We start from the raw sequence: 13,001 nt of genomic DNA on the forward strand, positions 1-13,001 counted from the left end.
GGAGAGGAGGGCATTTGCCCCACCCACTCAAGCCCAGGAAGCCTGCTGGGCTCCCAGGTGAGGTCCCCTGCCCTCTGAGACCAGGGGTGGGGGCACGCCTGGGCCCCTCTGTTCCTTGAGCCTAAGCCCCATCCCTCCAAAGCCCCAGGGCCTTTTCCAGCCCTGTGGGTCCTGAGCATAGGTCCCACCCACCACCCAAACCTCACCTTTGCTTAGGCCCTGCTCTCCAAAGCCAAGGCCTTTTACCCTCCCATCCCTTTTTTCTTTCTTTTTCCTCCTCCTCTTTTTTACTATTGTGGTACTGATGTACATTCTGGTGGCTGATTCATCTGTAGTTTTATTTTTATATTGTTTTTAACATATCTGTTAGTTTCCTAGTCTAATTTTATTTTTTACATTGTTATTGTTCACTTTTTTTTTTTTTTTTTTTTGCCACCCCACAAGCCTTGCAGGATCTTGGTTCACGAGCTGGGGGTAGGGCTGAAGCTCCTGGGTGGGAGCTCCGAGTCCAAACTGGACTAACAGAGAACCTCAGACCCCAAGGAATATTCATCAGAGTGAGGTCTCACAGAGGTCCTTATCTCAGCACCAACTCCCAGCTCTACCCAATAGCCTACAAACTCCAGTGTTAGAAGCCTCAGGCCAAACAACCAGTAAGACAGGAACACAATCCCACTCATAAAAAAAAAAGAAAAAGAAAAAAGAGATGGCAAAAAAAATATTTCACTGGGACCTCCCTGGTACCGCAATGCTTAAGAATCAGCCTGCCAATGAACGGGACACGGGTTCAATCCCTGGTCTGGAATGATCCCACATGCCGCGGAGCAACTAAGCCCATGTGCCACAACTACTGAGCCTGTGCTCTAGAGCCCATGAGCCACAACTACTGAGCCCACGTGCCTAGAGCCCATGCTCTAACAAGAGAAGCCACTGCAATGGGAAGCCCGTGCACCACAATGAAGAGTAGCCCCTGCTCACTGCAACTAGAGAAAGCCATGCACAGCAACAAAGACCCAACGCAGCCAAAAATAAATAAATAAATTAATTTAAAAAGTAAGATATAAAAATTAAAAAAAAATTTCACAGGTGAAGGGGCAAGGTAAAAACCTACAAGACCAAATAAATGAAGAGGAAATAGGCAATCTACCTAAAAAAGAAATCAGTGTAATGATAGTAAAGATGATTGAGACTCTCGGAAATAGAATGGAGGCACAGATTGAGAAAATACAAGAAATGTTTAACAAAGATCTAGAAGAACTAAACAACAAACAAACAGATGGACAACACAATAACTGAAATGAAAAACACACTAGATGGAATCAATAACAGAATAGCTGAGGCAGAAGAATGAAAAAGTGAACTGGAAGACAAAATGGTGCAAATAACTGCCAAGAAGCAGAATAAGAAAAAAAGAATGAAAAGAATTGAAGACAATCTCAGAGACCTGTGGGACAACACTAAATGCACCAACATTCAAATTATAGGAGTCCCAGAAGAAGAGAAAAAGAAAGGGTCTGAGAAAATATTTGAAGAGATTATAGTCAAAAACTTCCCTAACATGGGAAAGGAAATAGTCACCCAAGTCCAGGAAGCACAGAGAGTCCCATACAGGATAAACCCTAGGAAAAAACACACCAAGACACATATTAATCAAACTAACAAAAATTAAATTCAAAGAAAAAATACTAAAAGCAGCAAGGGAAAAACAAAAATTAACATACAAAGGAATCCCCATAAGGTTATCAGCTGATTTTTCAGCAGAAACTCTGCAGGCCAGAAGGGAGTGCAGGATATACTTAAAGTGATGAAAGAGAAAAACCTAAAACCAAGATTACTCTACCCAGCAAGGATCTCATTCAGATTTGATGGAGAAGTCAAAAGCTTTTCACACAAGCAAAAGCTAAAAGGATTCAGCACCACCAAACCAGCTTTACAACAAAGGCGAAAGAAACTTCTTCAGGCAGGAAACACAAGAGAAGAAAAAGACACACAAAAACAAACCTAAAACAATTAAGAAAATGGTAATAGGAACGTACATATCGATAATAACCTTGAATGTAAATGGATTAAATGCCCCAACCAAAAGACACAGACTGGTTGAATGGATACAAAAACAAGACCCATATATATCTGTCTACAAGAGACCCACTTCAGACCTAGGGACACATAAAGACTGAAAGTGAAGCGACAGAAAAAGATATTCCATGCAAATGGAAATCAAAAGAAAGCTGGAGTAGCAATACTCATATCAGATAAAATAGACTTTAAAATAAAGATGGATACAAGAGATAAGGAGGGACACTACATAATGATCAAAGGATCAATCCAAGAAGAAGATATAACAATTATAAATGTTTATGCACCCAACATTGGAGCACCTCAATACATAAGGCAAATGCTAATGACCATGAAAGGAGAAATCGACAGTAACACAGAAATAGTAGGGGACTTTATAACCCCACTTACACCAATAGGCAGATCATCCAAACAGAAAATAAATAAGGAAACACAAGCTTTAAATGACACAAAAGACCAGATAGATTTAATTGATATTTATAGAACATTCCACCCAAAAGTGGCAGAATACAATTTCTCTTCAAGTGCACACAGAACATTCTCCAGTATAGATCACATCTTGGGTCACAAATCAAGCCTCAGAAAATTTAAGAAAATTGAAATCCTATCAAGCATCTTTTCTGACCACACACTATGAAATTGGAAATCAATTACAGGAAAAAAAACTGTAAAAAACACAAATACTTGGAGGCTGAACAGTGCGCTACTAAATAACCAAGAGATCACTGAAGAAATCAAAGAAGAAATAAAAAATACATAGAAACAAATGACAACGAAAACACGACGACCCAAAACCTACGGGATGTAGCAAAAGCAGTTCTAAGAGGGAAGTTTAAGCAATTCAGTCTCATCTCAAGAAACAAGAAAAATCTCAAATAAATAATCTAACCCTACATTTAAAACAACAAGAGAAAGAAGAACAAAGAAAACCCAAAGTCAGTAGAAGGAAAGAAATCATAAAGATCAGAGCAGAAATAAATGAAATAGAAGTGATAAAAACAATAGCAAAGATCAATAAAACTAAAAGCTGGTTCTTTGAGAAGATAAACAAAATTGATAAACCCTTAGCCAGACTCATCAAGAAAAAAAGGGAGAAGACTCAAATCAATAAAATTAGAAATGAAAAAGAAGAAATCACAACTGACACTGCAGAAATACAAAGGATTATAAGAGACTACTACAAACAACTATATACCAATAAAATGGACAACCATGAAGAAATGGACAAATTCTTAGGTACAATTTTCCAAGACTGAACCAGGAAGAATTAGAATTAAACAGATAAATCACAAGCACTGAAAATGAAACTGTGATTAAAAATCTTCTAACAAACAAAAGTCCAGGACCAGATGGCTTCACAGGTAAATTCTATCAAACATTTAGAGAAGAGCTAACACTGATCCTTCTCAAACTCTTCCAAAAAATTGCAGATGGAGAAACACTCCCAAATTCATTCTACGAAGCCACCATCTCCCTGCTACCAAAACCAGAAAAAGATGTCACAAAAAAAGAAATTTATAAACCAATATCACTGATGAACATAAATGCAAAAATCCTGAACAAAATACTAGCAAACAGAATCCAACAGCACATTAAAAGGATCATGCACCATGATCAAGTGGGATTTATCCCAGGAATGCAAGGATTCTTCAATATACGCAAATCAATCAATGTGATACACCACATTAACAAATTAAGGAATAAAATTTATGATAAAAGCTCTCCAGAAAATGGGCATAGAGGGAATCTACCAATGGCATTCTTCACAGATTTAGAACAAAAAATTTTACAATTCGTATGGAAACATAAAAGGCCCTGAATAGCCAAAGCCATCTTGAGAAAGAAAAATGGAGTTAGAAGAATCAGGATCCGCGACTTCAAACTATACCACAAAGCTACAGTAATCAAGACAGTATTGTACTGGCACAAAAACAGAAATACAGATCAATGGTACAGAATAGAATGCCCAGAGATAAACCCCCACACACATGGGCACCTAATTTATGACAAAGGAGGCAAGAACATACAATGGAGAAAAGACAGCCTCTTCAATAAGTGGTGCTGGGAAAACTGGACAGCTACGTGTAAAAGAATGAAATTACAACACTACCTAACACCATACACAAAAGTAAACTCCAAATGGATTAAAGACTTAAATGTAAGACCAGACACTATAAAACCCTTAGAGGAAAACATAGGAAAAACACTTTTTGACATAAACCACAGCAAGATCTTTTTTGACCCACCTCCTAGAGTAATGGAAATAAAAACAAAAATAAACTAATGGGACTTAATTCAACTTAAAAGCTTTTGCACAGCAAAGGAAACCATAAACGAGACAAAAAGATAACCCTCAGAATGGGAGAAAATATTTGCAAATGAAACAACAGACAAAGGATTAATCTCCAAAATATACAAACAGCTCATGGAGCTCAGTACCAAAAAAACAATCAAGTTAAAAAATGGGTGGAAGACCTAAATAGATATTTCAACAACGAAGACATCCAGATGTCCAAGAGGCACATGAAAAGATGCTCAACATCACTAATCATTAGAGAAATGCAAATCAAAACTACAATGAGGTATCACCTCATGCCAGTCAGAATGGCGATTATCAAAAAATCTAGAAACAGTAAATGCTGGAAAAGGTGTGGTGAAAAGGGAACCCTCCTGCACTGTGGTAGGAATGTAAGTTGATACAAACAGTATGGAAAACAGTATGAAGGTTCCTTAAAATACTAAAAATAGAACTACCATATGACCCAGCAATCCCACTACTGAGCATATACCCTGAGAAAACCATAACTCAAAAAGAGTCATGTACCACAATGTTCAGTGCAGCATTATTTACAATAGCCAGGACATGGAACCAACCTAAATGTCCATTGACAGATGAATAGATAAAGAAGATGTGGCACATATATACAATGCAATATTACTCAGCCATAAAAAGAAATGAAATTGAGTTATTTGTAGTGAGGAGGATGCACCTAGAGTCTGTCATATAAAGTGAAGTAAGTCAGAAAGAGAAAAACACCATATGCTAACACATATATATGAAATCTAAAATTAAAAAAAAAAAAGGTACTGATGAACCTAGTTGCAGGGCAGGAATAAAGAAGTAGACATAGAGAATGGACTTGAGGACATGGGGTGGGAGGGGGAAGAGGGGGTGAAGTGAGAGTAGCATTGACATATATATACTATAGAATGTAAAATAGTTGGCTGATTGGAAGCAGCAGCATAGCACAGGGAGATCGGCTTGGTGGTTTGCGATGACCTAAAGGGGTGGGATAGGGAGGATGGGAGGGAGGCTCAAGAAGGAGGGGATATGTGGACATGTGTATGCATATGGCTGATTCACTTTGGTGTGCAACAGAAACTGACACAGTATTGTGAGGCAATTATACTCCAATAAAGATGTATTTAAAAAAAACAAAAAAAACCCCAAAACAAATAAAAACAGGAGTAATTTGAGAAGCAGGCCAGGAGTTCTAATAGTATATCACATCTTTTTTACTTTATTGCCACAGTCTAATTTGCTTGGAGGAACTTGTATTAACTGTTATAAACAAAACTTCCAAAACAAAATCCATAAAGCTTTCCATAGTATCAATTATAATATTAGTTCTATCTCCATAGTAGATTCCTTGACCAACTCTTAGGTTTTTCCCAGTATGCTAAAATGATTTTTGCCACCTGGAGACATAATTGTCTTGAATCAGTGAAGAGCTTTGGGGTTATTTGCATAAAAGTACAGTGTGTGTTGATCTACATTTGATTCTAAGGGAACTATAAATAGAGAGCAATCTAAAAGCCAAGCGCTCATCCATTTGAGATTAACTGCCTCTTCCAGGTCACTAATTCATACCGCAGTATCCCAGACAAGTTAATTTATTTCCCATGAGTGACCGCTTGACTCTGCAAAGGTATTTTAATGCACACAGCTTAATACGAGACAAATCTTATTACTATAACTTATTTACACTGCAATAAACATAGTTTCCCCTTCTCTTTCCCAGCTTGTTTACTCAGTGTCAGAACTAAGTCTTCCTTTTGACCCTACTGGTGATTTTACTCAGTTTGAACTTTTCCAAATCCAGTAATTTACAGTTAAGATTGTGTGACAGTAGAGATGGAATTCATATTATTTAAAATAACTTTAAATGTAAATGAAGTCTCATACTCTGTAAGCAAATTACAAGTGGATCTCAATCCTTCTGTGATCAAACAGGACTGTGTCCAAAAAATATTGATTTGAATGTTAAGGATCTATTTTAGTCACAGTTTTAAAATGAATAAGAGAAATAAGTAGCAATCAATGAAGAGTACTGTTAACATTCTAAGGTAAAAAACTGAAATTAAAAAATGATGACCAGTCATGGAGGTTTAACCCTGAAAGCGCTAATTTTTCAGGGTGCTCAAAGCTTGTACCTTTTTCAACTTTAGTAGGTATTTGTATGTTTAAAAAATTTAGTTTGTAATTCTATTAAAGTCCCTCTACTATCTCACCATTAAAAATAACTATTGTTTGATAGCAATGTTGTCATTCACATAGAGTAAAAATAGAGGATACTCAGATAAATGTGAATTTCAGAAAAAAAGCAAGTAACTTTTTAGTATAAATATGTACCATGCAATACTGGGGAGGTGGGCAGTATATTCATTAAATACACTTCCAATTGCACGGAAATTGTAAAACAGATTGAGTTAATCTGAAACTAATTGGAGGATCTCTCGATACAAGGTTTTTCAATGAAAATGGACACAGAGTTCCAGTTTGACCCCATCAAATCTGGATTACTGTTCTGAACCATCATTAAATTAGTCAGCATCTATTTTACAATATCTATTACAGAACATCTGTGTGCAACGCACTGTGCGGAAGCATTCTTCCAGTAACAAAACTGGACCTTTGGCGGGCACTTTTTCATGAAGTAAGTTTGTGACAAGGATGGCATTTTACTATTCAAAAACTATTGAAAATTCAATTTACAGCAGAATGGCCTAGACTATGAGTACAAAACAGTGTTTAAAAAGCTTAATACCTATTTTTGTAACATTAAATTGCTATTCATTTTAAATATAGGAACATTGCTCCTTTAGACTAGGATGTGTTAGAAGTTGTAACTTAAATACAATCTTACACAAAACAAAATTAGCAATTAGAGCCTCTATTTTTACTTAGGACAATAAGATCAACGCAGAATATAGCATTGCAACTTTATCTGTTTAGTCTGTTTTAATTTTAAGGAAGCAAATTTAATGACTATGGCATTGCATGTAAATATACTATAGTAAAATTGTAAATATGACAGAAATTAAACATTTCATGAAATAATCAAATATGATGAAACAACTGTTAGATCAATTAATAGAGAAAATCTACAAGGATGACTCAGTGTTAGGAACTCCTAAAAGAGAATGATTAACTATCCAAGGATTAAGATGTTCTTGGAAAACTCTCTAAGCTCTTTGCAAAATTGATCATGTTATAAAAAATATAAAGTGTCTAATATAATAGTATAAGAAAGGTTAAATGGTTGAAAATGTGATTCTTTGTTTAATCTAGAAATTAATGTACAGTTGAAATTATACCTAAATATTTAAAAAGAAAACCCATAATTTTGTTTCAAAATTTCTCAGGGTTAACTATAAATTTTAATTCTTTTCTTTAAAAGTGGATTCAATTTTCAGGGTCTTTTTATGGTATCACTTTAAATAGGTTTTACCAGTACTCTATGAGTGGATTTGGTTGTATTTTTAAAAACTTTTAATTTAAGTATAATATGCATACAAAAAAGTGCACGTAACTGTACAACTCAAGTTTGTACAATTAAATTGCCCATGCAGTCAGCACCCAAATTAAAAACACAAAGAATATTACCAACCCCCACAGAAGTCCGTCTTTTCTTCCTTCCTGTCACTACCCTTCCCCTCACCCTGACTTCTAGCAGCAGTTTTGCTTTTGTACTTCATATTAGTGGAATTATACAGTATATATATACTCTTTGGCGTCTGGCTTCTTTCACACATTATTAGTGTCATCACTTTGTTGCAAGTAGTCATAAAACATTCATTTTCATTATTGTATAGCATTTCACTATGTGAATATGCCACAATTAATATATCCATTCCAGTGCTTTTGGGCATTTGAGCAGTATCCTATGTATCCTATACATAGGATATGCATGATTTTGGGGGAACAGACGTGTGCATTTCTGTTGGATCTATATCTCAGAGTGGAATTGCTAGGTCCTAGGTGTAGGGTATGTTAAGCTTTAGAACTACCAAACAGTTTTTTCAAGTGTTCATACTATTACATTTTCCATCAATAATAGTTGTAGTTGCTCTACATCTCTGCCACTTGGTATCTTCCTTTTCATTTTAGCCATTCTGGGGACATGTAGTGGTGTGGTATTGTGGGTTTAATTTGCATTTCTGATGATTAATGCAGAGCACCTTTTCATGTTTATTGCTCATTCGGATAGCTTTTTTTGTGAACGTTTAAGTCTTTTATTTTTCTGTTGGTTTTATGCGACTGATTTTAGGAGTTCTTTATATATATTTTGGAAATAAGTCCTTTGCTAGATATAAATCTGGATTGTTGGATATATATATATCTTCAATTCTATTGGTTGCCTTCTCCTTCACGATGTCTTTTGATGAATTAAAAAGTTCTTAATTCTAATATTCTATAATCAATTTTCTCCCCTTGTATGGTTAGTGTTGTGTCGTTTTAAAAAAAATCCTTGCCGGGCTTCCCTGGTGGCAGAGTGGTTGAGAGTCCACCTGCCGATGCAGGGGACACGGGTTCGTGCCCCGGTCTGGGAGGATCCCACATGCCGCGGAGTGGCTGGGCCCGTGAGCCATGGCCGCTGAGCCTGCGCGTCTGGAGCCTGTGCTCTGCAACGGGAGAGGCCACAACAGTGAGAAGCCCACATACCGCAAAAAAAAAAAAAAAAAAAAAAATCCTTGCCTACTCCATCGTGACATAGATCTTTTTTCCCCCTAAAAGTTTCATTTAATCTTGCAGATCTGCAACACATTTGGAAGTAATTTTTGTGTATGGTGTAACATAAAAGCAAAAATACATTCTTTTCCTATGTGACTATCCAATTGACCCAGCAATACTAATTGAAAAGATCACTTTTCTTACTGCACTGCAGTGTCACCTTTGTCATAAATCAAGTGACCACTCGTGCAGGTCTGTTTCTTGGACTTTTTCTCTTCATTGGTCAGTTTGTCTATCCTTGTGTCAATATCACTTTGTCTTAATGACAATAGCTTTATAGTAGCAAGATGGTTTTAAGTGATTATAACTTCCAATAATATGACTAGAAGGCAAATGCTCAAAGCCTGAATTTGAATCTTCTGGATAATGAAGTTATAGCTTACATATATCCTGTTGACACAAAGAAGGGAGGGCAAAGAAAACTTATGAAACAGTTGAAAACATCCTGGGTAGTAAAGAGATTAGAATAAAGATTATTACTGGGTGTACTGCAATGCTTATTAGGGAACTGGATGCCCACTTTCCAGGTACAGGAGGAAAAAAGACAAAAAATACAAAAGAATTATGTACAAGTAGCAAGTGCAAAATGGTGTGGTGTAAACCAAGTGCTATACAAATGAAAGGAAAAGAAAGATCAATGAGGGATGTAGTAGTTAGGAAAGGTTTCATAGAGAAAGAACCCTTGAATTTATTTGAGCCTGATTAGGTCACTCTTAATGCAGAACATTAGAGATTTCATTTGTTTCCTGTATCTCCTTAGTGCATTAAATCAGTTATCATATCCTGCCCTTATTTCTTTAGATACCTCTTTAATCTCTGAGTTTCAAAACCAACTAATGGTTTTAATCCTGACTGTACATCTGAATCATCTGGGAAACTTTTAAAAAATAATGATGCCCAAGGCTCTTCACACTAATAAAACAATCTGTGAGTGTGGAGGCCAAATTATCAATGTTTCAATGCACTCCCACTTGATTCAAATGTACAGCTGAAGTTGAGGACTGCTGAGTTAGAAGGTACATTCAATCAGTGTTTTTCAACTGGTGATATGATACTGTCAGATAACATACAGGACACTTGGTTAAATTTTTTCAGATAAACATTTGGCTTCCCAGGGGAAATTTGGTAATTTTTGGAGATATTTTTTTGTCATGACCAGGGGTTGCTGCATCTAGAGGATGGAGGCCAAGGATGCTGCTCAACATCCTATAATGTACATGACATCCTCCAGAACAGAGAATTATCTGGTTCAAAATGTCAACAGCACAGAGGTAGATAAATTCTGCTTTGGAGCAACAAGAGAACCAGTCATAAGAACAAGAAATAGAGTTGGAACTAAAAGCAGAATTTTGTTCAAATGTAAGGATTATACTGATGTTAGGAGTGACAGAAGCCCAAGAAAGAAATGTTTTATTTACTTATTTATAATGAGGGCAATTTCTTCCTTCCTTCCTTCCTTTCCTTCTTTCCTTCTTTATGGCTGTGTTGGGTCTTCGTTGCTGTGCATGGGCTTTCTCTAGTTTCAGTGACCGGGGCTACTCTTCCTCATGGTGCGCAGGCTTCTCACTGCGGTGGCTTCTTGTTGTGCAGCAGGGACTCTAGGTGCGCGGCTTTAGTAGTTGCAGTGCGTGGGCTCAGCAGTTGCGGTGCACGGACTCAGTAGCTGTGGCGCACATGCTTAGTTGATCTGCAGCATGTGGGACCTTCCTGGACCAGGGATTGAACCCGTGTCCCCTGCGTTGGCAGGCAAATTCTTAACCACTGTGCCACCAGGGAAGTCGAAATTAGTTTTAATCTTGAAGTCAGAGAGAATTACTGTGTGAAGTGTAGGATCTATAACTGAATTTTTAGATACGTTTCAGTAAAATTTCAAAGAAATTCAGAGCATGTAGAGTTCAATGGAATGAACTCAGAAGTTTATTTATGAAATGTGGTAGCACTATTAGTTAATCTGAAACTTAAATTCTGCAACTCTTTGGTATTTTTAATCACTATAAACTTCTTGATAATGACTATGCACTGGGTCTTAACACTAGCTGTGTGACCTGATGCATGCTCCTGTTTCCCATTTTGTCTATTGTAAAAAGAGGGAGGTGGGTCAGATGATCTGAAAGACCCCTTCTAGCATTTATCTTCTATACAATAGTTCCTAAGTTCTTGTCAAAATACAAATTTTACAACAAAAAGGCGTTTTTCAGTGACAGGTCTAAAATTAATTTCAATGGCTCAGGCTTACTTTAAAAGGTAGCAAATTTATGTTTAAGATAATTTTACCAATTGTTTCTTAATGGGGTCCTAATCAAATGAATATGATGAAACTGGTAACTGTAATGTTTTCTTACTGCACTACATAATAGTTAACTATTTTCTACTACTATTAGTAAGAATCCCTTGGATTATATATCCCAAACCTAAATCTGGCCATTCCTACTTTTCAAGGAAAAAAAAATTTAACTGGCAGTTACTGCTTCTCATACTTTGTTTCTGCAAATCCTGTTAGAAAGCGAGATGATAAAAGGAGTCCCAACATTGTGTATCCTACCCGCTAATAGAGTATGTAACCATAGCCACCTATAAGGAGGAAGTATCCTTTTCAACCAGTAGATGGCACTTCAGAATTGTTAAAGCAAATGGTGAAATTTCAAGGAACATGGCTCAAAGAATGATGCAAAGTAGGAAAGGCCTGAATAAGCAATACGCATACAAGAAATGAGTGGACCACATAATTTTTTTGTGGGAACTGTCCTTTGCATTGTAGGATGTTTAGTAGCATCTCTGGCCTGTAACTACTAGATGCCTATAGCACTCTCCCACCCCAAGTTGTAACAATCAAAAAATATCTCCACATTTCCTCTGAGGGGCAAAATTGTCCCAATTCACCGAGAAGGCAAATGCTATGCAAACAGGTGATCTATAATTATGCACAGTAAGGGTGAATCTCACATTGCTGAGTGAAAGAAGCCAGAGTGAACCTAGTATATATGACTTCATATATGTAAAGCATCAAAACACACAAAACCAACTTATACTGTAGGAATTCAGGATAGTGATTGCTTGTGGGAGGGGCAAGTAAGGGCAGGAAGTGCCTGAAAGGGAGTCGGATGAGCCTCTGATGTACCAGTAATGTTCTGTCTTGATCTGGGTGCTCCTTACATAGATGAAAATTTATTGAGCATATATACTTCAAAAATTTTTTTCAAAATGTTTTGGAAGTCAAGACTTCACCTTTTTCATAATGAATGAAAACACTGTAGCTCTTATTCTTTGAATCATAAGCAACACTCATTAGCAAACTATTGATACATGTTAAATAAACAAACAGTATTAAATGAAGTTGTAAACTAAATTAAAAAGCTGGTCATCTCCTTGTGATCATTTAAAAAAACAGGCAGTTAATTTAAAAAATACAGAAAAATCCATTTCAATTAATTCATTTGGTAGAAGTTACTTGTTCTCCTGAGATTTATCTACATTCCAATGACAAAAGACAAATCAAAGATGAGTCTAAGTTTAAAATGCTGTAAAAACAACTCTGTCCCACATGAGACATCTCTGTAAACTACTGCAGTTTCCATCTATTGCTAAATTTGGAGAAATATGACTTAGCGGCTGAGGCACAGTTTTGTCTTGAGAATAAACTACATTTATCTGTCTCAACCCAGGAGTTAAGAATTATTTTTCATTATGTATAAAGATGAGATTCATATTCTTTTATATGTAAAGTTTTAGTATTATCCTTATTCTTCTTTTCCTGTACATACACTATTTCAAAGTAATACTCAGATGGTACCAGGACATCTAACAAGTAATATAGTAAAAAGAAATTTTAAAAAAAGTTAAATCTACACTGAATCCAGATTTCTCAACTGCATTTATTTTATTTTTTTGCAGTACGCGGGCCTCTCACTGT

The sequence above is a fragment of the Hyperoodon ampullatus genome (genome assembly GCF_949752795.1).
Source record: "Hyperoodon ampullatus genome assembly, chromosome: 8".
Taxonomy (NCBI): domain Eukaryota; kingdom Metazoa; phylum Chordata; class Mammalia; order Artiodactyla; family Ziphiidae; genus Hyperoodon; species Hyperoodon ampullatus.